The sequence below is a fragment of the Mauremys reevesii genome, linkage group 3, assembly GCF_016161935.1.
Source record: "Mauremys reevesii isolate NIE-2019 linkage group 3, ASM1616193v1, whole genome shotgun sequence".
Lineage (NCBI taxonomy): Eukaryota > Metazoa > Chordata > Testudines > Geoemydidae > Mauremys > Mauremys reevesii.
Genome location: NC_052625.1, coordinates 198,548,431 through 198,576,276, shown reverse-complemented (window position 1 = coordinate 198,576,276; position 27,846 = coordinate 198,548,431). Strand labels below are relative to the sequence as shown.

General features: G+C 45.1%; 1 long non-coding RNA gene across 1 annotated transcript; it reads left to right on the top strand.

Annotated features, from left to right (window-relative positions):
- Window positions 1–6,500: 6,500 nt before the first annotated feature.
- Window positions 6,501–8,696, top strand: LOC120402085. The gene is made up of 3 exons (XR_005596965.1): window positions 6,501–6,632; window positions 6,965–7,353; window positions 8,550–8,696. It is a non-coding gene; the product is annotated as an uncharacterized LOC120402085 (long non-coding RNA).
- The last annotated feature ends 19,150 nt before the right edge of the window (window positions 8,697–27,846 follow it).

Genomic DNA, 27,846 nt, shown 5'->3' with positions numbered 1-27,846 from the left:
GGGTTCCCTGGGCAGGGGAATCCCAGAGAGAATGGGGTTACTGCTAGGGGGCAGCACCCCATGTGAAAGGGCACCGGGTCCAGGGAGGGACACGGGGGCCTGAAGACAGGTGGATCACAGGCCTGCAGAGGGCGCTCCAGTGCTGGACAGAGCTAATTCCCGGAGTCACCAGCAGGAGGCGCCGCGGGGGTGAGTCGGACCTGTTACATGCTCTAAGACCATGTCTACATCATAAACAAAGGAAAACTGGGACTGGCCCATGGCAGCTGACTCAGGCTTATTGGGCTATGGTTGTTTCATTGCTCTGTAGACTTTTGGGTCCGGATGCAACCCAAGCTTTGGGACCATCTCACCTCACAGAGTCCTAGAGCCCAGGCTGTAGCCCCAGTCCAGATATCTACACAGCAGGGAAACAGCCCCACAGGCTGACGCCAGCCACGGGTGTCTTGTCGCTGTGCAGACATTCCCTCTGAGGTCAAATTTGGAGCAGGGGATCAAATTTCAGCCTTAGAGATCAGCTATGCTGCTGTAGCTCTTGCAGTGTAGACATACCCTAAGTATGGCAGCGTCTAGCCCTTAATACTCACAGCTCTGCTTCCCTGGGTGAAAAACTAACCGTTATCAGGGGTACAGTTGTTCTACCTCATTGACCCTACTTGGGCTCCCAGTGAGCACTGACTCCATTACAGAAGCCTTGGAAATTTCCTTCAGTTCCCCTGGCTGCGGCTGAGGCCCAGTCACTTCTCATTCTCTTTATCAGTGATCACTGATATACTGTACCAAGGCATTTGTTTGTAATATTCATATATTGTGAAACCAATGGAAAGTGAAAACCTGTAAAGTGAAGCCCAATGAAAGCTTGTAAGTGCTATTGGCTATTTCGCCTGATGATCCATTCAACTGGCACTTCTGAAGAGATCTCATAACACAGGTTGCAGATGAAGTGTAGAGATTAACCAGGAAAGGGTACAGAAAGGACAGTTCTTTTGTTTTCTTTTACTGTGCCATTTATGTTACCAGTATTATTAGTGAGTGAAATGACTTTATGTTGCAGTATGATGTGCTATTATCTATATCTAAATCTCTCTCTCTCGATATGTATGTGTATATATTTCTCTTTAAGATTCATCAATCCCGACCAGACCCCACGAGACATATACCTCATCAATGATTCCTTGTTTACGATTAGAATTTGAGACCTATCAGTTAGCCAGCAGTTATTCCATTTAATGTATGCCATGTTAGTTTTATAAATTTTTTTAATCCAAATGTCATGTGGTACCAAGTTCAATGTCTTACAGAACACTAAGTCTATTGTATCAACAATATTCTCTTCATGACCCCTACTAGTATTCTCATAAAAATATATATTAAGTTAGTTTGACAGGATTCTTTTCCATAAACCCATGCTGATTGGCATTAATTCTGTTACCTGCCTTCAACTCTGTATTAATCCTGTCTGTATCAACTTCTCTTTTATCTTTCTTGCGACTGATGTCAGATTTATAAGCCTATAATAACCCAGGGCTTCCCGTTCACCCATTTTAAATACTGGCACAACAATAGGTGTCTACCAGTCTTCTGCAACTTCCCCAGTGTTCAAGACTTATTGAAAACCAACATTAATGGTCTCGGCGAGCTTCACAGTTAACTCCTTTAAAATACACAACTTTCTCCAAAATGCTCTCAGTATTCAGTGCTCTCAGATCCCCTGGATAATGAAACTTCCTCAAACTGCAGGGCTCTGTTGTGGAAACCCCCATATAATATTTTAATTTTCTATATAGTTTCAAAAATGGACATTATGCTTCCACATCAAATCCCAGGTTGATCTTATCTCTCTGCTATGGACCTCTAGGAATAAAGCAAATAATATAGAAGAAACAGATAAAAGGTGAAGTTACTTCACAAATGAGTGAGAGTTTGCGGTTAGCTCCGCTAGCAACTGTTGCTGTTACTCAATCTAACTCCTCTGTGAGCCAAAGATGCAGCATCTGCTATTAGATATGTTTTAAGGGCTTAGCCCTAAGTTCTGCAAAGGATTCTTGATCATCCCTGGACATATATGACACTATTAAAATACTAATAACTGGGGACAAAACCCTGTGTGTGTGTATATATGTGTGTCTGTGTATTACTTATGTAACTTTTTCATACAGTTTCATTAATATTCTTCATGTATGTTTTTTTTTATTTTTCGTGTTTTTATGCATCCATCCCATTACAGAGATGTTTCAAATCCTTGAAAAATGACAGAATAACCTTCATAATATTGAAGATACCATGGGTCATGAATGTATGTGGGTGGGGGCATCATGTGATGTATAAGAATTGAATATTATCCTTTTAAACTGTTGGGATCCTTCCAGTCGGCTTCCGTGTTTCCTACTCATGTAGCCATCAAAATTGTTTGAGCAGAAGTCTCCATGGGAAGCCAGGCCTAGTATTTTTGTACCCAGTAATAAACACAGTTCTGTGGAATGCAGCGGGGCCTGCCTGGTTTTCCTGTAGCCTTTTTGTGTCATAGAAAGCAAGGGCACAAGAGTTCCATTTAAAATGACTTTGACAGTCTTTGCCATGACAAAGCCGGGATATGAACATGACCATAGTTGATGGAGATTCCAGCTGATCAGCAGAGCTGGCTCCAGCAGAGCTCAGGCTTCATGTAGGCTCCTGTCCCTCCCCCTGAAGATCCATCAGTCTCTCTGTGGATTGGGAGGGCAGCCCCCCCCAGCCTTGGGAGCTTGCTGAAGAGAGGAGATGGGCACAGCCAAGCAGCCTGCAGAAAGAAGGGAGGGAGAGGCCATTGGTGCCCATCTGAAAACACCATTGAGGTGTGAGGCAGGGGAGATTTGGGGTTTGGGGATTGGGATTTAAAAGAACATGAGGTGGGTTGAAGGAGAAGGAGGGGGTGTGATGAAGAGGAAAGGGACATGCGGTGGGAACAGGGGAATCAGAGCACAAAGTGTGGAAATTAGAGGGGATAGAGTTACATGGGGGGATCTGGGTAACTGGGACATGTGGGGTGTGACTGGGGGGACTCAGAGGCACACAGAAGTGATTTGGAGGGCACCAAAGTGACCTGAGCCCTTGCTTGGGGAATATACTGGAAAGCCAGGACTTGGAAGTGTGTGTGTGGGGTGGGGAGGGGATACGAGCCAGGAATTAGAACTGGAAGACCAGATACTGATGGGAGTTGTTTGCATAAGGACTAGGTCTGTGCCATTTCCTGCCCAGGCACAGAAGAGAGAGGGTGGAGAGGATGAAGGGGATGGGCCTGGTGGGTTTACTGGGAGGGAGGGGACGTCCTCTGAAAACATGGAAACCCCATATTTCCCCTGGGCTTGGCAATAGGAGAACCTGTTGCAGAGTGTCTGGCATTGGAAAGGAGATCTGGGCGCTGTAAGGTTACCAGGCAGGGTTACATAAAGGCTTTTTTTGGAAGGAATAAGTCCCAGGTGTTGAGGGGGTAGAAAAGGCAGAGCTAGGATGTAGCCACTCTAGGGAGAGTGGTGCCCTCAGAGCTGTCTGGATACCAGTGTGGAAGAGAAGGGAGAGGACTGTGTGGTGGAGGTGCTGACAGCGAAGCAATGAGCAGTACAGAGGGGGCATACAGTGCAGAGGGCCCAGTGCAGACACCCCTTGGTGTTTTCCTTTAGTTCTTCATTGTAATGATAAGACTGAAATCTGGCTGCCATGTGGTACATGGAAAACTGTGTTAAAATACAAACAAACACTTCACGTCTGGAAGGGGTATCCTGATCCCTCTTGCAGACTAAGAGGCTCGGAGGGAGCTGTGCAAGCTGTGTTGTTGGCTGTCAGTCTTCAGAGAAAAAGCCTAAAGTAAGGTGGAGTGAATTGAGCCTCCTTGTTTTAGGGAGCAGCCTGCTTTGTCTCTATCTGCTTTGGAGTTCTTTTGTGGTATTGTTCTGAATTCTATATCAAGCTGTGAGAGAACCTGCTTCTCTTAAAAACAACAAATGAAATGGATTAGTAACATTGGTACAAAATAAATACTGATTTGTCCATGTGGGCGTTTAGAAATACAAACAGTTGCATTGACCACGGTGGCCCAATCACTCATGTGTGGATTTAACATTCAAGAGGGATTAATGTTTTTATTTTTTAATCTCCTTCCATTTAAAAATATGGATTTCCAGTCAGAAGGCCAATAGCAGGTCCCATCCCCTTCCACCATGACAAATGTGCACTTGTTAGTTTTGTTTTTTCACAGCAACTAAGTTTTATTATAAGTGGGGGAATCAATCTGTTTCTGGGTGAATAAAGTCTCCTGTTTGGATTTCCCCAGATCAGAAGGTACTTCCCATCCCCAGTAATGGTGTTTCCAACCAAGTTTCATCAGAAATTTTCTGACCATCTCTAATAAGCACCTTTTCCCCAGTAGAACTCTTGCCCCACTATAGGGCTACACTGCTTTACTTTATGGTAATTAGAGCAATTTAGTTCTAGCAGTAAAATGTCTCTGTGCTTATATAATTTGCACATGAGCTGAGAGGGGTTGCAAGCACTTTGGAGCATGGGCTTAAAATATAAAAGGACATTGCTAAAATAAAGAATTGCTCTGAATAAAATATAATGGAATTCAATGAAGTACTTCTCTTAGGAAGGCAAAATTAAACGCACAACTGTAAAATGGGGAATAATTGGCTAGGTGGTGGAACTGCTGAAAAGGATCTAGGGGGTATAGGGGATTACAGATTAAATATGAGTCAACAATATGATGCAGTTGTAAAAAGGGTTAATATAACTCTGCAGTGTATTAACACAAGTATTGTATGTAAGATATGGGAGGTAATTGTCCTGCTCTGCCCAGCATTAGCGAGGCCAGATGTGGAGTGCTGTGTCCAACTCTTGATGCCACAGTTAAAGATGGATGTAGTCAAATTAGATAGAATCCACAGGAGAGCATCAAAAAAGGATCAAAGGTTTAGAAAACCTGACCTGGGAAGAGAGGTGAAGATACCTGGGCATGTTTAGTCTTTTGGAAAGAAGACTGACGGGGAGGAACCTAATCACAGTCTTCAAATATGTAAAGGGCTGTTATAAAGAGGATGGTGATCAACTGTTTTCTAGGTCCACTGAAGGTAGGACAAGAAGTAATGAGCTTAATATTCAGCAAGGGGGGCATAGGTTAGATATTAGGAAAACTCTCTAACTAAATTAAACTCCAGAATAGGCTTCCAAGGGTGGTTGTGGAATCCCCATAATTAGAGATTTTAAAGAACAGGTGGGGCGAACACAGAGTCATATCATGTTGACCAAGGAACACAAGACAGGTAGGCAAACAAGAAGTGGCCCGCAGAAGTAAGTTGCTGACTGGAGCTAAACCAATAAATGTTCGTTATATGTCCCAAGATGTTTTGCACAAACCACTGTGGCCTAACGTGTGCTATGCAAACTGGGATGGCTCAAGATATTTTGTACAAAGATGATGGAATTTTCCAGAGACAAAGTTGCAACAATTCCAATGTTCAAATTGAGGTTGGACATTTCAAATCTTCACTAGAACCATGGGTCACTTTCTGATAAGCCCCCCTGCTGTTTTACCAAGTAGAAACCACGCTTTTAGAGTCTGTATAAACCAGGCTGTTCTGGTCAAAGTGTCAGTCACTGAAGCAAAAATATCTGGCTGAGAGAGACAGCAAGTTGGGCTGTTATCATCTGGCTCCTGAGAGCCCCCCTCCAAGCCTGGCAACTGCTAACGTCACATCATGAAGTCAGATAATCCCCCTAATAACTCTTCCTTTAAAATACCATCTAGAGAGATTCCTGTGAGATCCAGAAAGGGAAGAATACAGCTGTCATAACCCCTTGAGTCAATGAACTACCTGAATGATCTTTCTATCTTCAGAAACCACTAAGGGCTCCAGGGAAGCTATGCTGAAGAACACGTTGTCCTGCCAGTTTTAATGGAGAAGTAGCACTAATGCATGTGATTTCTTTATCCAAATGAAAACGTGGTAATTTTAAAAATATCAGAGTTAAAAGCAATTTACAGGATAATCCAGTTATCCAAATTCCCTTTATCCAGACATACTAGTTATCCAAAAGAACTGTGCGTCCCCCTGTAGGGCTCAGTTAGTTAATCGCCTGCTCACTAACTAACATTATGGCTGTGAGAACTTTGATTTGGGAGGATTTCTGGAATTAGGGATGTGGACAGCAAGAAAAGGGGTCGGAAATGAGGGAGAAGGTAGGGGAGGAGAGAAAAGATGGGACAAGGAAGAGAGCAAATAGGTGAGGGCGGAAAAGGTGTTAAGATGAAGACTGAAAAGAGAAGTGTTCAGGGAGAGAAAGGAGAGGAGGTGACAGGAGAGCAGGGCAGGGAGTTGGGGAAGGAAGGGAGGCAGAGAGGAGAGTAAAGGAGAGAAAAGGAAAGAAGGAAGGAAGAGCACAGGGAATTTGGCCAGCTCTTTTATTAACATCCCCCTCGTGGTGACCCACAGAGCATGTGTCTCTCTCACATCCCTCTCCCCACCAGGAGCCGTCCATGCACCTCACTCTATGGAAAATCCTGCATGTCACTCTGGATGTCTTTGCTTCTATTTGGTGACCAAGACAGCTGTTGTCACACCTGTTCTCTGGTGCTTCAGTCTAGGACACTCTTACAGGTGATATATGTAAAACATGGTGCTTCTTTCCAGTTACAGAGCTGCAATATTAATTGAACACTTCTGCCCTTTCTGTATCATTATTATTATTTTACCATCTCCATGGAGTAATGGGCCTGTACCAGTGTTAGAATCTCTTTTGTTCCTGAAATACTTAAATAAAACTCCTTGTTCTCCTTGGCCCTACCACCAGGGAGTCTTCCCTGATCTCTTGAGCTTCACTTATATTGCTGCAGTTCATTACTTCTAATTTCTATGCATTGCTATCTACGTCTGCTCTTCCCCAATTTTTTAATTTTTTTTTCTAATTTTTGCCATTACTTTCTTTGCAGACTGATACCGGGGAGACAAACACACTGCACTCTCTTCCTGGGGAATCTGCTCCATCAGAAGCACAGCCTGCTGCACTTTAGTGGCAATAAAACAAAGAAAATCATAGCAAGACTACAGCTTCTGCCTTGTTAGGGCTGTGATAAGATAAAATATTTTAGGGTCCAGACACGAGAGGACTCCAACCTAAAGGGAGAAGCCTGGGGTCCCATGCCTAATCGAGAAGGCTACCCCATTGTTGAACTCTTTGCACATACCCTGAAAGCATGGACTTGAATGTGGGACCTGGCTGGAGGGCTGAGTCACTGAAGGGACAGATCATTGCAGGGAAAGGGGAGCACCTGGAAAGAAAAGAGCCTGATGTACTTCCTGACCATGAGGTGGTGCCGGGGTGAGTGTTCCCCTTCACAATTCTCCATGTCTAAAGAGTACATTTAAATAATAACCCCCCAATCTGTGTGGAGTTTTTGAGGCATGGTCCTATGGCAGGGGTTAGTTTCAGGGAGTCTTTAGGGTGGTGCTAGATAAGGCTTTTAGTAGATTACTCAGGGTTCGGTCTTCATCTTAGTTCTTAAGATCATCACATCCCTCCTGCCTTTCCCTTCTCTCCTTTCCAGAGAGATTCCGAGCAGGTCCTACCAACTCCACTCGGACTGAGGAGAGCAGGCCTTCATACCCAGAAGGCTTTCTTAGCAGCCTAGACTTTCCATAATTGCTGGACTACAAGTCCCAGAATTCAAGGGATTCACCCTAAAGGAGGGTTATGTCATGTCTTTGTTGCTGCCTGCTGTCTCTGCTGCCACTTGCTGCTCTCCGCTCCTGGTTCCACCACATAACCCAGCTCTTAGTGATTTCACAGGGTAGCCTGGAACCTTGCTACTCCTGCAGCCTCTGCCCCTTCTCTCACAGCAAAACATTGTCGCTGGGCTATAGCTAAGGCTTGATCTACAGATCCGCTCATAAAAGATTTCATCTCTAGTGATCACTGAGAAGAAATAATTGAATAACTCTGTCTTTAAACACTGGGAAGAAAAAAGGATGCATTAATAATCAGCACTCTTTATACAGAGTCCATACTACCCAACAGAAACAACTGTCCCAGGGCCTCCTGACTTTTTCATAGATTTGGCATCACTATTCCCCCCCTTAGTGAGTGAGGTTACTGTTACCCATTCAACTAGGGCATGCTAAGAACAGTTCTGCTGCATTTATTTATACAATAAGGATAACAAGATTTCATTACCCCGCACTGTAAACTAACATGAGTTTTCACCCAAACCAGCTGTAAGCAGGATCTGAATGAACTCTCCTCTGACACTTAGTGACAGACTGGTTCAAAAGACCTCAGGAGCAGATTGTATTTGCATAAACACACGACTCTGCCTAGGGGCTCAGCACACAGATCTGTATTGCCAGAATCCTTGGCATAGTTTAGACCTTAACCTTTAAAATACATCAAATTAGAGAGGTTGCTTCTGATTCTCACAGAAGAGTTAGACTAAGAAAGAGGAACAGTTGCTAGCTAAGCTGACCACACACTCTTGTTAAAATGGGAAATAGCTTCCTCCTTTATCTTTTTTCTTCCAGATTATATACTTTATGCAAAGAAATCCATAATAGAGATCCAGCAGATCCAGCTCTTACTTGATATGACAGATCTTTTAATGTGAAAAGAGAAAAGTAAAGGTTGTCAATAAACGTTTAAGAAACTATGCAGACATCTGAAAGCTCTAACGAGGAATCTGTAACCAGGGTGTGCAGTTTGAGGAAGTTTTATTACCAAGGAAATCTGACCTCAAAGAGTATTGCAAATACATCCTGCAATGTTATCTATTTTAAATACAATTGTGATAATGTAATAAATATTTATGTCAAACTGATCATTCATAAAGAGAAAAAGGCCTCTGTTTTATATTGTAGAAGGTGATACATTCAGTTGATACGTTGAGAAGTGAAAATCTCTAAAAATGAATCCAAATGAAATGTTATCAAGTCTAAACAACCAAAAGGCCTGATCAGTTGTTTGTTGACAATTGCACAAGAAATAGCTTAATTTATGAGTTGAACCTATCATAGGGACGGTGTGAATGAACTCTCCCCTGGCATGTAGTGATGAACTTGGGGAAAAGATCTCAGGAGAAGACTGTAATTGCATAGACACACCTATTTTATAAGGACAGTCCTGATATTCGGGGCTTTTTCTTATATAGATGCCTATTACCCCCCACCCCATCCCAATTTTTCATAGTCCTATCTGGTCACCTTGTTCAGCAGTGAAGACAAGACATCGGTTACCAGATTTCCAGATGACACACCCCCAGCCTCAAAACCCACCTGACTCCTCCCTCCCCACATGGACGAGATGAGCCCCTGACTCCCACCTCCCCAACTATCAAGCCCTCCCTGCCTCATCAGACAGGACTCGAGCTCTTCCCACTACCCAACCCCTCCTTCCTCCACCACCATTGCCTTCTAATGCCAATTTGCCCTGTTCAGTGTTGGGGTCCAGAAGTTCTGTACATCTGGGGAAGGGAGATGTTGTCTCCTCATTAAGGGAAGGGTAGGGAGTAGGAACCAGCACAATCATGGAATGAGGCAGCCTCTACTTAGTTAAGTCTGTGATGAGACATTCTGTTTACAGCCCCCATTTCTAAATTTTCTCTGTGTGATCCAATGAGAGGTTAATTTCTGACCACCATTGGTGTGACATTATCAAGGATGTAAGAGCAAATACTACAATGTACAGGAAAGAGGGAAGTATGGTAAGGGACCACCCTGGTTTAACCAGAAGATCTCACATGACTTGAAATTCAAAAAAGACTCACACCAAAATTGGAAACCAGGTCAAATTACAAAGGAAGAATATATAGAATGAAAGGAGCTAGCTAATATTTTGGGTTTCGTCCCCAATTTTGCTGTCAAAAAATGACCTTTTCAGCAAACATTTCAGGTGGGGGGTGAAGACGGGTGTGTGTGTTTCAAATTTTTGTGTCTATACACAGACATTGTAGAAAAACTGTTTGTGGGAGACTTTTCAATACCCTTGTTTATCTGCATCCCCATCAAAGGAAGAAACAAGAAGTTTGTCACCATCACATATGATAAAGCTCATTATGTCCCTGTCTGTAAACACCACATTGACACCATCACCACTGAAATACAGACAGACCAGAACAGCCACGTCTCATTTTGCTTTGAGAAGGTGGCCATCAAGCTGCACCTGTGCTCCTGGAGACAGCAGGGATTTTAAAAAGGAAAACACTACGGTGACCCTAAACTATTACAGAGACCCCCGCAACCCCAACTACAGAAACTATTACAATGTGAGGCTGGATATGCCCCTCCTGGATATCACAGAGCCCCTGTGATGTACTTTCCACATGTTAAAAGCGAGATATTTTAATCACCATGGCGTTAGTTCACTGTGGGCTGAAGGGTGCACTAAAACCAACTACTCTTGTTCCAAAAAGCCCCTACAGAGGCCAGCATCAAGAAAAGCATCTACAGCCATTATGAATGCTGCTCCCTTTGATTTTCTTATAGCAGGGAATGGTGTAGATTATACGCATTTGAAAAACACTCTACTGACCTTTGCTGTGATATTGTAAAAAAAGATGGAACCACTCTCAACAGGGGGCCTATGGCCTCCCGGTGAATTCCTCTGTGGCCTCTATTTGCAGTCAGTTGGATGCCATTTTGGCAGACTACCTCATAAGCCAAAGGAATAACTGTTACCCTTCCAGGCTCTTTATTGAATCAGTGCTAAATTACAGCGAGGACACACTTACCACACTGTTTTCTGCTGGCCTGTTATACAAAGACATTCCTGGACAAGATGAAGCAGTGGAGCTGGATGGTGATAATAAAGTGTTTGTGAGACAGGCAAAGCAGATGACCCAGAACAGGAAGATATATCTGCATAGCGACCTGTTTTTTTCAAGAAATCTTCTGTTGAACAGAATGGATGTGAAAATAAAACTGACACACAGTGATGATGCCTTCTGCTTAATAGGTGACGAAACCAAAGGTTATAAACGGCAGATTATACCAGTAGCGCACTTTTTAACGAAAGTACATGTGGCCCCGGCACCGTCTGGATCATGTGGAGGCCTGCTTAGCGCTAATGCTGAAACAAACCCAGAAAATGTGGAAATGGCAGAAGTGCTAAATGACCTTTTTGTTTTGGTTTTCCCCAAAAAGGTTAGTAGCGATTGGACGTCTAACATTAGGAATGCCAGTGAAAATGAGGTAGGATCAGAGGCTGAAAGAGGGAAAGAACAAGTTAAAAATTACTTAGAGAAAATAGATGCCTTCAAGTCACCAGGGCTTGAAGAAGTACATCCTAGAATAGTCAAAGAGATGACTGAGGACATACCCGTATTTTTCCATGTATAAGACGCCCCCATGTATAAGACGCCCCCACTTTTCTAACCCCAAATTCAGGTTTTTGTTTTTTTTTCTCCCCTGCTTTGCCGCTCCGGCCATGCCCCAGGTTTTTTTGTTTTGTTTTCTTTTCCCTCCAGCCGCACTGCAGCTGTCCCCCCCGACTTTGCTGCTCAGGCCCAGGAAGAGGACGCGGAGGTAGGGGTAGAGGGAAGGAGGAGGGCCGTGCGCCCGGCTGGTCTCCAGTGGCAGCCCTGCCCGGCTCCTGCCGCGTCCCTCCCCGGCCACGCGACTCCTGCCGCCCGGCTCCCCGGCTCTCCCGGTCCCCAGCCGCCCAGCTCTCCCGGTCCCCAGCCGCCCGGCTCCCCCAGTCCCCAGCCACTGCAGTACCCGGACCGCACTACCGGAGCCGGGCAGCTGGGGACGCGGGGAGCCGGGGAGCGGGCAGCTGGGGAGCCGCCTGGCTCCCCAGCCGCCCGGCTCCCCTCCGCGTCCCCAGCCGCCCGGCTCCCCAGCCGCCCGGCTCCCCAGTCCCCAGCCGCGCGGTGCCGGACCGCACTAGCGGAGCCGGGCAGCTGGGGACGTGGGAGCGGGCGGCTGGGAGCCGCCTGCTCCTGGCTCCCCAGCCGCCCGGCTCCCCGCGTCCCCGGCCGCCCGGCTCCGGTAGTGTGGTCCGGGCACTGCGGCGGCCGCGACCCCACCTACCCGGATGCCCGGCTCCGGACACTGCCCGGCCCCGCGCTCCCAGCTCCAGCCGCGGTGGGATTGTAGCGCCACCAGCCATGTGCAGGCCGCGCGGTAAGGGGGCAGGGGGGGGGTGGTGGCGAGAGGGCAGGGGAGTTCCGGGGTGGGGGGGGTGGATAGGGGTTGGGGGGGTCAGAGGGCAGGGAACAGGAGGCTTACTTCCGTGTATAAGACTACCCTCAATTTTTAGGCTAAGGATTTTAGGAAAAAGTATAGTCTTATACACGGAAAAATACGGTACCTGAGCCATTAGTGATTGCCTTTGAAAAGTCATGGAAGACAGAAGAGATTCTAGAGGATTGGAAAAGGGCAAATATAGTGCCTATCTATAAACAGGGAAATAAGGACAAACCGGGGAGTTACAGACCAGTCAGCTTAACTTCAGTACCCAGAAAGATAGTGGAGCAAATAATTAAGCAATCAATTTACAAAAACCTAGAAGATAATAAGATGATAAATAAAAGCACAGATTTGTCAAGAACAAATCATGTCAAACCAGCCTAACAGCTAACAGGGTAACAAGCCTTGTGGATAGGGAAAAGGTGATAGATATGATATATCTTGATTTTGTAAGGCTTTTGATACTGTCTTGCATGACCTTCTCATAAATAAACTAGAGAAATACAACCTAGATGGAGCTACTACAAGGTGGGTGCATAACTGATTGGAAAACTGAGTAGTGTGATGGGGCAAGTGTGAATACCGAGAGTAGTGTGATGGGGCAAGGCCAGATGGCTACAGTAAAGTAGTAAGGAACAGGCATGTTAGCCCCAGGCTAAACAAATCCCTGGTACCATGGTAACCAAATGGCAAGAAACCTGGGGCCAATTAAGATCTTTCTAGAAGGCAGTGGAGATAGCTACATTGATTGGGCCACCTGAAGCCAATCAAGGGCTGGCTGGAACTAGTTAAAAGCCTCCCAGTTAGTCAGTGAGACTGGCGTGTGAGGAGCTGGGAGCAAGAGGAGCAAGGAGCTGAGAGTGAGAGAGTGTACTGCTGGAGGATTGGGAGGAGGCCATGGGGAAGTAGCCCAGGGAGTTGTAGCTGTCGTGCAGCTGTTACAGGAGGCACTATAGACAGCTACAATCCACAGGACCCTGGGCTGGAACCCGGAGTAGAGGGCGGGCCCAGGTTCCCCCCAAACCTCCCAACTCCTGATCAGACACAGGAGGAGTTGACCCAGACTGTGGGTTCCACCAGAGGGGAAGATCACTGAGGTGAGCAAATCCGCCAATAAGCGCAGGACCCACCAAGGTAGAGGAGGAACTTTGTCACAGTAGTTATCAGTGTTTCACAGTCAAGCTGGAAGGGCATATCAAGTGGGGTCCCACAGGGATCAGTTCTGGGTCTAGGTCTGTTCAATATCATCATCAGTGATTTAAATAATAGCACAGAGAATATATTTTAAAGTTTGAAGATGATACCAAGCTGGGAGGGGTTGCAAGTGCTTTGGAGGATAGGATTAAAATTCAAAATGATTTGAACAAACTGGAGAAATGGTCTGAAGTAAATAAGATCAAATGTAATAGGGACAAATGCAAAATACTCCACTTAGGAAGGAACAATCAGTTGCACACCTACAAAATGGGGAATGACTGCCTAGGAAGGAGTACTACGGAAAAGGATCTGGAGGCCATAGTGGATCACAAGCAAAATATGAATCAATAGTGTAACACTGTTGCAAAATCATCATTCTGGGATGTATTAGCAAGAGTGTCTTAAGCAAGACACAAGAAGTAATTCTTCCACTGTACTCTGCGCTGATTAGGCCTCATCTGGAGCATTGTGTCCAGTTCTGGAAAAGATGTGGACATTTCAGGAAAGATGTGGACAAATTGCAGAAAAGCAACAAAAATGATCAAAGATTTAGAAAACATGACCTATGAGGGAAGATTGGAAAAAATAGGTTTGTTTAGTTTGCAGAAGAGAAGACTGAGAGGGACATAACAGTTTTCAAGTCCATAAAAGGTTGTTACAAGGCGGCAGGAGAAAAATTGTTCTCCTTAACTTCTGATACTAGGACAAGAAGCAATGGACTTAAATAGCAGCAAAGGAGGTTTAGGTTGGACATTAGGAAAAAGTTCCTAACTGTCAGGGTGATTAAACACTGGAATAAATTGCCTAGGGCAGCGGATCTCAAACTTTTGCAACCCGAAGAACCCCATTTTGATTTAATATTTTGGGGGATCCCCAAACCCCCCTGTTCCACCCCAGGCCCTACCCCACTCCACCCCTTCCCCCAAGGCACCACTACCATCTCACCTCTTCCTGCCCCCGCTCACTCCATCCACCCTCCCCCCATGACTCACTCTCCCACACTCTCACTCACTTTCACCAGGCTGAGGCAGGGGGTTGGGATGTAGGAGTGGGTGCGGGGTGCAGGCTCTGTGAGGGAATTTGGGTGCAGGAGAGGGTGCGAGGTATGGGCTCTTGGAGGGAATTTGGGTGAGGGATGTGGGTGTGGGCTCTGGGAGGGAGTTTGGGTGCGGGATGTGGGTGCGGGGTGCGAGCTCTAGTAGGGAGTTTGGGTGCAAGAAGGGGTGAGGGGCGTGGTCTCTATGAGACAGTTTGGGTGCTGGGTGCGGGCTCAGGGCTGGGGCAGGGGGTTGGGGTGTTGGAGAGGGTGTGGGCTCTGGCCAGGAAGCACTTACCTCAGGCGACTCCACAAAATGACCGGCACATCTCTCTGGCAGCGGCTCCTGGGGGGAGCTGGGAGGTAGGGGGTCTCCGCGCACTGCCCCTGCCTGCAGGCACTGCCCCTGCAGCTCCCATTGGCCGCAGTTCCCAGCCAATGGGAGTTGTGAAGTTGACAGTCAGGGTGGGGGCGGTGCACGGAGAGCACCTGTCCCCCCCTGGGGCTGCAGGAATATGCCGGCCACCTCTGGGAGCGACGTGGAGCCATGGCAGGCAGGGAACCTGCCTTAGACACACTGTGCTGCTGGATTTTAGCAGCTAAAATCTCCCAGTTCAGCTTCAGTAGCCTCCAGGAAATAGAGGGAGGGGGAGGAGCTGATCAGTGGGGCACACAGACCCCTTGGAGTACCCATAGTGACCCCCAGGCATCTGCCAACCCCAGTTTAAGAAACACTGGCCTAGGGAGTTTGTGGATTCTCCATCATTGGAAATTTTTGATAGCAAATTAGACAAACAACTGTCAGCGATGGTCCAGATGATACTCAGTCCTGCCATAAGTGCAGGGGACTGGACTAAGTGACCTCTTGTGGTCCCTTCCAGTCATAGGATTCTATGATTCTAAATGCCACCTGGACTCTGTGATGATGAAAGTGTTTAGTATCCCCACAGGCAGCAGGGTCAGTAACCCGGAGAACCTATTCTTGGGGCAGTTTCCCAAATCGCTTGCCCTTGGTTTTGTGGATAATGATACCTTTCGTGGAAATTACCTTTAAAACCCCTTTCACTTTTAACATTGTGATATTAGTTTTGTGGCTTTATATGTGGATGGTGAAGAGATAAGAGCTAAGTTCTGCAACCACACTTTGGGGGAAGGAACTGTTGAGCTAGGACACAAATCTGGCACACACAGACAGCTGGTAAACACATGAAAGATTGTTCTCTGTTTATCAATCGTGAGGCGTTTGCACAGGGTTACACCTGCTCAGTCTGTGGCCTGTCCCACAACCAGGAATGTGCCCATCGCTATTCCCTGACTGAAACTGGGAACCTGAGAGTGAAAACACATTCTGAAAAGGCTTTGACAGTCACTTTCAAAATGATTGTGTATGGGGTTTCCGACAACGTCATAAAGATAAATAAGATCGAAACATTCTGTTAGACTACATATGAATATGGACACCATGCAGTTAGCACATGTTTAATGAGCGGATCCTGGCACAAAAGAGAATTTCTTCGATGTCTTCCCTTGCAACTGGCTCCCAGGTGGCAGGCTGTCGGAGAGAATGCTAGGTTTAGTGGTCAAAACACAACAACACAACCAGCTGGGGGAACATTGGTTCATCTTGTACCTGGAGGAGAGTTACCATAGAGAGAATTTTGTCTCATATGGACACCTCCCAAACAGCATGTGCTTTCCTAGAAGCAGCATAAAATTTTTCAGTAAAAATGCTGCCGACATTATGTTCCACACTTGACAATTACAAAAGCCCCATAATCTTACCTGTAGCTATCCCTGGGTGTTTTCCTTCCAGCCTCGTGACAGTGGTTTACCTTTTGACCAGACTTTAAAACTGTATTCTAATGACTTCCTTCAAAATGACCAGATGGTGATGAAAGCGCCAAATGGTTAAATTGTTTTAACACCCAACATCAGCCCCCACCCCATTCTACGCAGCATATCAGCAGCTGAGGAGCGATGCCAGCGGTGGCTCCATGGTGGGGGGCGAGGCAGCATGTCTAGAAACAACAGCAGAGCAGGGCAGTGGAGGCGGGGGAAGGAAGGGCAGCTGGGGAAGAGGGAGGAATGGCACAATCTTCCCTTCTGCTGCACACTTCACCAAAATCAGGTATTAAAGTGTGTGAGGGGGAGGAGAAGGCCTTCCCTAAATGGTGCCCTGGCGTAACAAGATTTTGCTGCTGCACAGAAATGGCAAAGCAGCTGTGAGCTCCATTGTTTCTCTCGCTCCATGGGAGGACCCCATGTGACTGCCTCAGTTAAACCCTCACTGGCACATTCAGTCAGGTTTCTAAGCCTGGGTCTTTGGGATTTGCGCTGCCAGTCTGGCTCCTGCATGGGAGCCTGCTGCACAGGGCAGGGTCTGGATGCTCAGGCACAAGAGAAGGGACCTCGTGGTGGGGAGGGTTGGGAGGCGAGGGGAGCAGAGGGAGGGTCGACATGCCATGGAGCATTAATGTGGCTGGTTACACACTGTGCAGCCAAGGTGGGACTGAACCCATCTCCTCTGACAACAACACAAACCTAATGGTTTTGTCAAAGGACCAAGGGAAAGGGAAAGATTTATCCATGTGAGCTCCCTGAAACATATAAATATGTATGTCCCCTGGTCGAGGAAAACTCCTGGGTGGATTTAACATATGGCAGTGACCATTTATTTTATGGAAAAGAATTAGCAAAACAACCCCTGTGTGCAAATCAAAACACTCACAGGCACGTTTGCAATACACCACAGCAAAGAGCTACTTTTATTAAAGGGAGAAGAACAAGCTATTAGGGGGGACACAAGGGCTCCCTTGTGGGTTTATTCCAGCTTGTGAGATTCTTTGAAGCCCAGATGAAAAGCATCCTAGGATTTTAGAGGGAAGGCGTCTTCTGCGAGATTCCCAGAGATCCTGCATTGACAATCTCTGCTGCCATCACTCACTCTCTTTACTGCAAAAAGGAAAGAAACTCTCACATTCTATGTTTATAACCATTAAAATAAGAACAATAGAACATTCCATTTCAAATTCAAGGTAGAGCAGGAATTTCCCCATCATTTAATAGTGTGTGTAGATGTAACACCAATACATCTCAGTCGTTGTAGGGGAGGATTGAACCTGAGACCTCTGGAGCTCAATGGATGAGCCTCTACCACATGAGCTAAAGGACAGTTGGCCCTTACCTAAGGCTATAAAACAAACTCAATCAATCTATTATATCTAAATGTGTATTGGTTGCCCACCTGCCTTCTGAAGTAAATATGCCCAACTTCTGAACATGCATCTCCCCTCCCTTTGTCCCTAACTCTCCAGTAAAGGAGGCAGATTCTCATTTTCGTAAAAAAGTCCTTCCTATTTACATCCAATACAGTTAAAGTGACGACCACTAAAAATCAAGTCACTGGGTGATTAAAAAAAGAATTCCGGCAAATTAAACAAAAACTGCTGGAAATATCATGTACAATATGATTGAAATGTTCATCAAACTTTTTTTAAAAAGTTGAAATTTGAAATTCTATTGAGGGAATTAATCAAAATTGTGAATTTTAAAAATATTGACTATCTCTATGATATATAGAAAAGTAAAACAACATATATGTAAGATGTAGAAAAACATGACTCATGTCCATGTTCAGTTTTCCTTACAAACACACTTTTGTCCATAGCTAAAACTAATATTATATATATATATATAATTAGAGGATAAATATGTTATTCTTAAAGAATGCCTGGACTATTCTGTCTTTTGGCTCATGTAAGCTTAAAGCCTGACCCTATTCAGATGGCAGTTCCTTACCTGATTAAAATCTCTGTACATGCTCATTGAAGTGGCCAGGTTAGTAGCAGTGCAGTTGCTACCATGGAGCTCCTATCTTCAGATCTCCTACCCCAAAACTGCCTCTATGGTATTTAGGCCTGATCTACACTAGGAAATTCAGTTGGTGTAACTACATTGCTCAGGAGTATGCAAAATACACATCCCTGAGTGACACAGTGATACCGACATAACCCCTGGTGAAGACAGTGCTAGGTTGATGGGTGCATTCTCCAATTGCTGTACACACCTCCTCTCAGGGAGGTGCAGTGCCTACACAGATGGGAGAACCCCTCCAGTTGCTACAGGTAACATCTTCACCTCACTGAGCTTTGGCTCAGCTGCAGTGGTGTTGCTGTGCCACTGTAGCAGTTTAGGTGTAGAGAACAAACCCAAACTGTCTGGGAAAGCCTCTCACCCCTCCCAACTTCGTCTCTGAGTCCTGTCCCTGCTGCAACATTAATTTGATCATGCTGGGCACCTTGTACAAGACTAAGGGAAGATCCAGCAGTTAATAAGAAGAACACAAATAGAATTGGCTAAAGATAAGCAATGAGACCAAGTTAACTTAACTGTAGGAAACCTGATGTTTAAGCCAAAAAAAAGAAATTCTATCGTGCTATCATTGACGTAAGAAAGGTTTGTAATTGCTCTGGAATTCTAAAAGGAGAAATGTAAAAGGCTCCAAGTATGTACTGAGCTCTGTTAAAGACTGAAAGTAGTATCAATCCTTGAAGTGCACTAGTGCTTATTGAATTGTACTGCAGAGTGAGCACCTCTGATAACATACATGTATGACCCACTAATCAGTGTGTGTTACAAATTCTGCTCGGTGGAGGCTGAGAGTCGGTTACAGGCTCCATCTAGAAACTGGCTCTTTTGTAAAGCTGAAGACAACTGAGCCTGTAGCTTTGGAGGGCTCTGGTTCAAACCACAGAGTCCTGGTCCCAGAAGGCACAGCAGCCTTCACATGTGTGCTCAAAAGCACCTCTGTCCCACAAAAACACACCGGGGCAACATTATGCTCAACACGGCTCCTCCTGTTTGCAGCACCTGGACCCAGATGCTTTTTAACACAGCTCCAAGAATGCTGCACAGCACCTGCTTTATCTGAAATCCTCACATGTTCATCACTTTGTTCATTTCCAGTTTTTCACACTGTGTCATTCTGGGTGGACTCTGCAGTGAGGTCCAGGCCACAAATTGAGTTTAATATTTTTTTCCATTTTGAGTGGAATAATTTGAAAATACTTTTTTTTCTATGGGAAAATCATTGTTATAGACACACTATGTGGGTGCAGCTTCCCTTCTCCTCATCCGACCTGACCAGTGCCTCGTTTCTCCTGTTGGTTGGTGGTTTAGCCCTCCCCCCACCCTGCATTGAACCAAAACCTCCCCCATCTGGGGCAAAATAACATTAAAAAGAAAAACACAAAACTCGCTGGGCTAGAGATGCTTCCCGAGGGGCTGAGGGACCATTTCTTCCCATCAGCTGCTTTCATGTAGGGCTCCCAAATTCTCCTCTTTTCAGCTCTTCTCTAAGCTCCTCGCTGTTTGCTTTTACAGGCTTCATTTTTAAGACATTTATTTTTGTCAGATCAGCCTCCCTGCTCTCTTTATTGCCAGAGAGACTCACAACAGGTCCTATCAACTCCCCTCAGTCTGAGGACAGCGGGCCTTTCAAATGCAGAAATGATACCCAGAGAGGAGAGCTATCCAGAAAAGGACAAGTATGTGAGGAGAAGGGATTATAATGGAATCAGACTGGCAGCTGTCATTATGCTGAGTGCTACCAAGAAAATTCCATGCTTGAATGTGTCCTCGGGTAGTTATTGAAAATTGGATCCTTCTGTCAGTGACTGGAAGGGTGACATAACATTTCTGAAAGGCTTAAAAGTATAAGCATCAATCACAAGCCATGTTGCTGGTTATTCTAATTTTTCTGAGACAGATTTAATCATTTTATACAGGGATGACACACACACACTCACTTAAACATAGCTCCATACTTGTGCATGTTTATTTTTGTTAAACTAAGCATTAATGTTATAAAAAGCAGCCATTTTGATCTCATAGGTGCTGCACAATGATACAAAGGAGACATATCCCCCATACTCTCTCCTGGGAAATATACATTAGTTCTTCCCCGACGTATGCCACAGACTAGCCACAGACACTGTCTGAATGATGCCATGTTGACAAGCCAGAGGGGCTTTAAAAGGGGTTGGGGAGAGTAACTGCAATACATGAGCAATGCATGGCTCACATAATTACCCCTGTGCTGCCCTCCTTGCAAGTACTGTCCTGGGGTGGTGCTGGGTGTTACAGGGTCTCAGAGGGGCACGTTCTGTAGCACTGAGCACTATGGAGACTCTGGGCTGCTCTGGGTTGTGGACAGACCTTAGGCAGCCTGAGTAAAGCAGCTGTACAGTTACTCTAACTCTAACATGAAAACCCCAGATAGTCCAGAATCAGAGCAGCACAGAAGTTTTCTTTGTCCCATGTCCCAGGGTTGTGCCATGTGCTCTTAGCCTGCAAGGTCATTAAACAGCAGCTATAGAAAGGAGAGACACAAATATTCTGTTTACACAGTGATGTCTCCCTTGTGACATCCTGAACTTACCCTTCTTCTACAGCAATTCTGCCCTTGACCGCAGGTTCCAATCAGTATGTATCTGCCGATACAGAAACGGCGGCAGGAGCCCCGAAAACGTCGACAAGCAGCAGGGTTACTGATGAACTGGGTGAATCCTGCACAAAGAAAAAGAGTCTTGATTTTCATTCACACACAAGTGTAAACAAGGGCTGTGATTGCAGCATGACGGGCATTTCCCATTAGTTGAATTTCCAGTTCACTGAGACAAGACCACGTCAACCCAGTTATCTTCCTGTGCCCCCTTTCACTAGATCTTTGATAATATATAAATCCCTGTAGTTCTGTGCCCAGTCAACAGCTTCCCCTAAGAACTGAACAGAGTGATTTAATTCAGGAGATATGCTGGCTGCTTGGCTACACACTTCAGAACTGTAGCACTGAGCATGTGTGTCCGTCACAGGTATTTTCATTGGGTTAGCCCAGAGGAAGAGGACACAAACTGAAAATTTCCAGTCTTTTTAATCTCTCCACATATGGAAGCTGTTTCATACCCCTAATCATTTTAGCTGTGATTCTCTGTAACTTTTCCAATACTAATATCTTTTTTGAGATGCGGTGACCAGATCTGCACACAGTGCTCAAGATGTGGGAAGACCATGGGTTTATATAGAGGCATCATGATACTTTCTGTTTTATTATCTATCCCTTTCCTAAAGGTTCCTAACATTCTGTTAGTTTTTTTGAGTGCACATTGAGTGGATGTTTTCAGAGAATTATCCAGAATGACTCCAAGATCTCTTTCTTGAGTGGTAACCGCTAATTCAGACCCCATCATTTTGTATGTATAGTTGGGATTATGTTTTCCAAAATGCATTACTTTGCATTTATCAACACAGAATTTCATCTACCATTTTGTTGCCCAGTCACCTAGTTTCTTGAGATTCCTTTGTAACTCTTTGCACTCTGCTTTGGACTACACTATTTTTTAATTAATTTTGTATCATCTACAAAATTTTCCCCCTCACTGTTTACCCCTTTCTCCAGATCACCTGTTAATATTTTGAATAGGACTGGTCCCAGTAGACTCCTGGGAGACATCACTATTTATCTCTCTCTATTCTTAAAACTGACCGTTTATTCCTACCCTTTTAGGCATGATTTCCCTTTGCAAAAACCATGTTGACTCTTCACCAACTCTTTGTGTTCATCTATGTGTCTGATAATTCTGTTCTTTACTATAATTTCAACCAATTTGCCTGGTACTGAAGTACTTTGGTGATCACCTAGTCTGAAGTGACTTCCCCAAAATATTTCTCAGAGGAAAAAAAATCCCCAATCCTTCTTGATTTAAAAACTGTCAGGGATGAAGAATGCATTGGAAAGTTGTTCCATTGTTAATTACTTTCAGAGGTAACAATTTACATCTTGTTTCCAGTCTGAATTTGTTTAGCTGCAGCATCCAATCACTGGACCACAAAATACCTTTATTTGCTAGACTGAAAAGTTCATTATTAAATATTTGTTCATCACATACATACTTATAAATTGTGATCGTCACCCCTTAATGTTCTCTTTGTTAAGCTAAAGAGATTGAACTTTCTGAGTCTATCACTATAAGGCATGTTTTCTAATCCTTTAATCATTCCTTTGGCTCTTCTCTGAACCCTCTCCAACTGATCAACATTCTTCCTGAAGTGTGGACGCCAGAACTGGACACAGTATTCAAGAAGTGGTCACATCTGGAGGTGCGGAATACAAAGGTAAAATAATCTCTTTACTCCTACTCAAGATTTCCATCTTTCTGCATCCAAGTTATGTATTAACACTTTTAGCAATTTTCATATGATTATCCACCCACAACCCCCAAATCTTTTTTCAGAGGCACTGCTTCCCAGGATGGAGTCTCTCATCCTATAACTGTGGCCAACCTTCTTTGTTTCTACATCCATATATTTAGATTTAGCTGTATGTTTGTTGGCACCTTACTAAGTGATCCAAATCCCTCTGAATGAGTGACCTATCCCTTCATTTTTGTCACCTGCTAACTTTATAGGTTATGATTTTATGGGGGGGGGGTTTCAGGTCTGTAGACGAGCGGACTCACCCCTGCGGCCGCATCCTGCTGGTTATCCAGGGAATTAGCTCAATCCAGCCTGGAGTGCCCTCTGCAGGCCAGTGATCCACCTGTCCTCTGGCCTGAGTCCCTCCCTGGACCCCGGTGCCCTTTTACATGGGGTTCTGCCCCCTGGCAGTAACCCCTCAGTCTTAGGGTCTCCCCTGCCTGGGGAACCCCGACCCACTATCCCCACCTTGCCTCAGTGTATGGCTACTGCCAGTCATTGTCTAGCCCCATGCCCTGGGGCAGACTGCAGTATCAGCCTATTCATCACTGGCAAGGAGGGTTAGGACCTGCGGCCTTGGCCTACTCCTGGGCTGCCCTCTGCAACCCCCAGTACCTGATAGCCCAATGCTAGGCCACAGCCTGGGGCTTTCCAGGCTGGAGCTCCCCAGCTCCTCAGCCTGTCCCCAGCCCTGCTCCACTCAGGTACCTTGTGTCCAGCTCCCTGCGGCCAGGCCCTTCTCCCTCTATAGCTCGAGAGAGATTGACTGGCTTCTGGCTCACAGTCTCTTATAGGGGCCAGCTGGGCCTGATTGGAGCATGGCCACAGCTGAGCCTACTTTCCCCAATCAGCCCAGGCTTCTTGCCCCAGCCTAAAGGCTGCTTTCTCCAGCCACAGCCCCTTCCCAGGGCTGTTTTTAACCCCTTCAAGGCAGGAGCAGGGGTCCACCCTGCTACAGGGTCCTTTGTAACAAGTTTAACTAGTGTGGTGGCAAGAACCAATCCCTGTAGGACTCCACTAGGTAGAATGTTGATGATATTATTACAGGCCATAGTTCAGCCAAATCTGACTGGATCTTAATAGGCACATTAAAGGCACCTTTCTCACCCCAAGACTATTCTTCAGTCAAATGTCAAGTCTCTCCTGAAAACCATACAACTCTTTAGGAAAAAAAGGCTGGAAAAATTATGATTAGTACAGACTCACAAATGTCCTTCTATATTCCCCCTTCATTTCATTATGATCTTACCTGGAGAGCTTTGCAGCACCAGGAAGAAGAGAGCAAAGAGCAGGTAAAGAATCTTCATGGCTGAAGTTTGTCTGGGAAATCAACGTCGTTGTTGAGAAGTGACTCCAAGATAGGGAAGAGATGGAGAGTCTCTATTTAAGAGCTGCTGGGAATTGTGAAATGCTGATCTGTTGAAATCTTTTTTGAAGCATGTCACATTTACTAAGTTTGTGCTGCAATCTGTTTATAATCATATAATTTGTACATCATTATAAACATTCCCAGAGAATTTCAGGGAAACACAATAGCCAAATTCCTGCCTTGAAGAAGTTAGAATATGAATATTTACAGCTAGCAAACATCTACTACCTGATCAAAAGCCCTCTGAAAAAAATGGAAAGCCTCCCATTAAATTTAAATGAGGGTCCTTTTTCAGAGAAGAATTTCAGAATGCAGCTCTACCTTGGAAGCATTGACAGTAGGGCATGTGTATTTCTGTATTTGTTTTGTACAATATTTAATCATTACCTATGGTGACCAGATGTCCCAATTTTATAGTGACCAGACGTCTCGATTTTATAGGGACAGTCCTGATTTTTGGGTCTTTTTCTTATATAGGCTCCTATTACTCCCCACCCCTATCCCGATTTTTCACATTTGCTGTCTGGTCACCCTATCACTATTTAGCTTGTATTTAAGGAAATTTTGTAATTTCATGCTCAAAACCCATTACAAAGAGGTTAAAAATCCTTTTAAAAAGTTCTCTGCCGAGGGGGGAAACAAGGAGCAGGCACATCACCCTGACTGCCACCTCACTCCTATTATTTCCCTGCTATGTTCTTGCCATATGCACAGAGAAATTAGATAAAAACAGCAATACGCTTGCTGGTATGTGGCTGGTAGAGCCACAATTGATAATGGCTTAATTTTTTTCCAGTATGATTTATAGATATATTGTGGTTAAAGGTACAAACTGAATGCTACTATTAGAGTTTTAAAGATGGTTTCTGATTCTATTAATCTAGACAAACTTTGGGCAAAATTAAGGACAGGTATCGATCTAAGACTTCTGAACATTTTGGAGCCTCTCCGCCTGAGTGCTGTGTGTCGGGAAAAAGCAATGGAGAATGTTTTCCTAATGGCTTGGGGAGAACACCAGGGATGCCTCCTAGCACCTTTTGTTATTAATATCTATATTAATGATGTGGTGGATGTTATGAAGGAAAATACATTTTCTCCAACACACATTAAGGATAGGTTTATCTCGGTGTTGCTATAGCCTGATGACATGGTTGTTTATCGCAAACTCCAAGAGGACTCTTCTGAAATGACTTTTTCCTCTTATTTTAACTTGCAAGACCTGGTCCTATAATGAGAGCAAGTCATTATTTCTGGGAAGCACCCTGTGCAAATTAAGTGGAAGAGGGACAGCCACCCTGTGGAACAAATCTCTGCTTTGACTTATTTAGGGATACAGTTTCATAACCAGGGCCGCCCGGGGGGGGGGAGGCAAGTGGGGCAATTTGCCCCAGGCCCCGGGCCCAGCAGGGGCCCCCACGAGAGTTTTTCAGGGCCCCTGGAGCGGGGTCCTTCACTCGCTCCGGGGACCCCGGGAAACTCTCGCGGGGCCCGGGCCCCTGAAGCTTTTTCGCTTCCGGTCTTCACTGGCCGGGGGTCCTTCCGCTCTGGGACAGAAGGACCCCCCCCGCCGCCGAATTACTGCCGAAGTGGGTCCCGCCGCCGGGTCTTCGGCGGTAATTCGGCGGCGGGGGGATCCTTCCGTTCCGGGACCCGCCGCCGAAGTGCCCTGAAGACCCGCGGTGGGGGCTGCACTTCAGCGGCGGGTCCCGCTTCAGCGGCGGGGGGTCCCCGCCGTGGGTCTTTGGGGCACTTTGGCGGCGGGTCCCGGAACGGAAGGACCCCCCACTGCCGACTTACCACCGAAGCGGGGGCCCCCCGCTGCCGAAGACCCCAGGCCCCCGGAATCCTCTGGGCGGCCCTGTTCATGACTGAGGCAGCTGTTCCCCTTATCATAAAGACTTAAAACAAAAGGCCCTTAGCTCTGCTCAAGGGGTGCTGTGGTTTACCTGCTCATATGGTTGTTTTTATAATTTTTAATACTAAAATAATATAGAAGATGCTCTATGAGTATGTCTACACCATAAAGAAAAACTGGGGCTGGCCCATGGCAGCTGACTCAGGCTCGTGGGGCTGTGGTGGTTTCATTGCTCTGTAGACTTCTGGGCTCCAGTTGCAGCACAAGCTTTGGGACCATTCTACCACAGAGTGCTGGAGCCCAGGCTGCAGCCCGAGTCCTCACATCTACGCAGCAGTGAAACAGCCCCACAGCCTGATGCCAGCTACGGGTGTCTTGTCGCTGTGCAGACATTCCCTCTGAGGTCAAATTTGGATCAGGGGATCAAATTTCAGTCTTAGAGATCAGCTATTCTGCTACAGCTCTTGTAGTGTAGACATATGCTAAGTATGGCAGCGTCTAGCCCTTAATACTCACAGCTCTGCTTCCCTGGGTGAAAAACTAACTGTTATCAGGGGTACAGTTGTTCTACCTCATTGAGCCTGTATAATGTATATATATCTTTATGTTGCAGCATGATGAATTATGATATATATATATATATATATATATAATTTTAAAGAGAAAACCTATATATATATATACGTTTTCTCTTTAAAATTCACCAATCCCTACCAGACCCCTCTAGACATATACCCCATCAATGATGATGCCTTTTTTACAATTACATTTTGAGACCTATCAGTTAGCCAGTTTTTAATCCATTTAATATATACCATGTTAGTTTTATATAATTCAGGTTTTTCTAATCCATATGTCCTGTGGTACCAAGTTAATTATCTTACAGAAGACTAAGTATATTGTATCAACAACATTAATTTCACGAGCCAAACTGGTATTCTCATTAAAAATATATATTAAGTTAGTTTGACAGGATCTCTTCTCCATAAAGCCATGCTGATTGGCATTAATTCTATTACCTGCCTTTAATTCTGTATTAATCCTGTCTGTGTCACCTGCTCCATTATCTTTCCTGCAATTGATGTCATACTGACAAGCCTATAATAACCCAGGGCTTCCCGTTCACCCGTTTTAAGCACTGGCACAAGACTTTCTGCCAGTCTTCTGCAACTTCCCCAGTGTTGAAGACTAATTGAAAACCGACATTAATGATCCAGCCAGCTTCTCAGCGAACTCCTTTAAAATATACATCTTTCTCCCAGATACTCTCAGTACTCTTTCTAGTGACATCACCTGAGTAATGAAACTTCCTCAAACTGCGGGGCTTTGTTGTAGAAACCTTCAGATAGATTTTAATTTTCTATATAGTTTCTATATAGTCCCATTTTGATCTTGTCTATCTGCTGTGGACTTCTAGGTATAAAGCAAATAATATAGAAGAAATTGATAAAAGATGAGATTACTTCACAAGTGAGTGAGAGTTTGTGGTTAGATCCGCTAGCAACTATTGCTGTTACTCAATCTAACTCTTCTGTGAGCCACAGACACAACATCCTCTATTAGACATGTTTTAAGGGCTTAGCCTTAAGTTCTGCAAAGGATTATTGCTCATCCCTGGACATATATGACACTATTAAAAATAATAGTAATTTCGGATGAAACTCTATGTGCATGTGTGTGTTTGTGTGTGTGTGTGTATTACTTGTGCACCTTTTTCATACAGTATTGATTAATATTCTTGGTGTATGATTTTTTTTCCCTATTTTTATGCATCCATCCCATTACAGAGATGTTTCAGTCTGGCAAAAGATACTAATGGGCGAACTAGGGAAATGTGGTCTAGATGAAATTACTATAAGGTGGGTGCACAGGTGGTTGAAAGACCATACTCAAAGAATACATTTGCTGTCAAACTGGGAGGTCATAT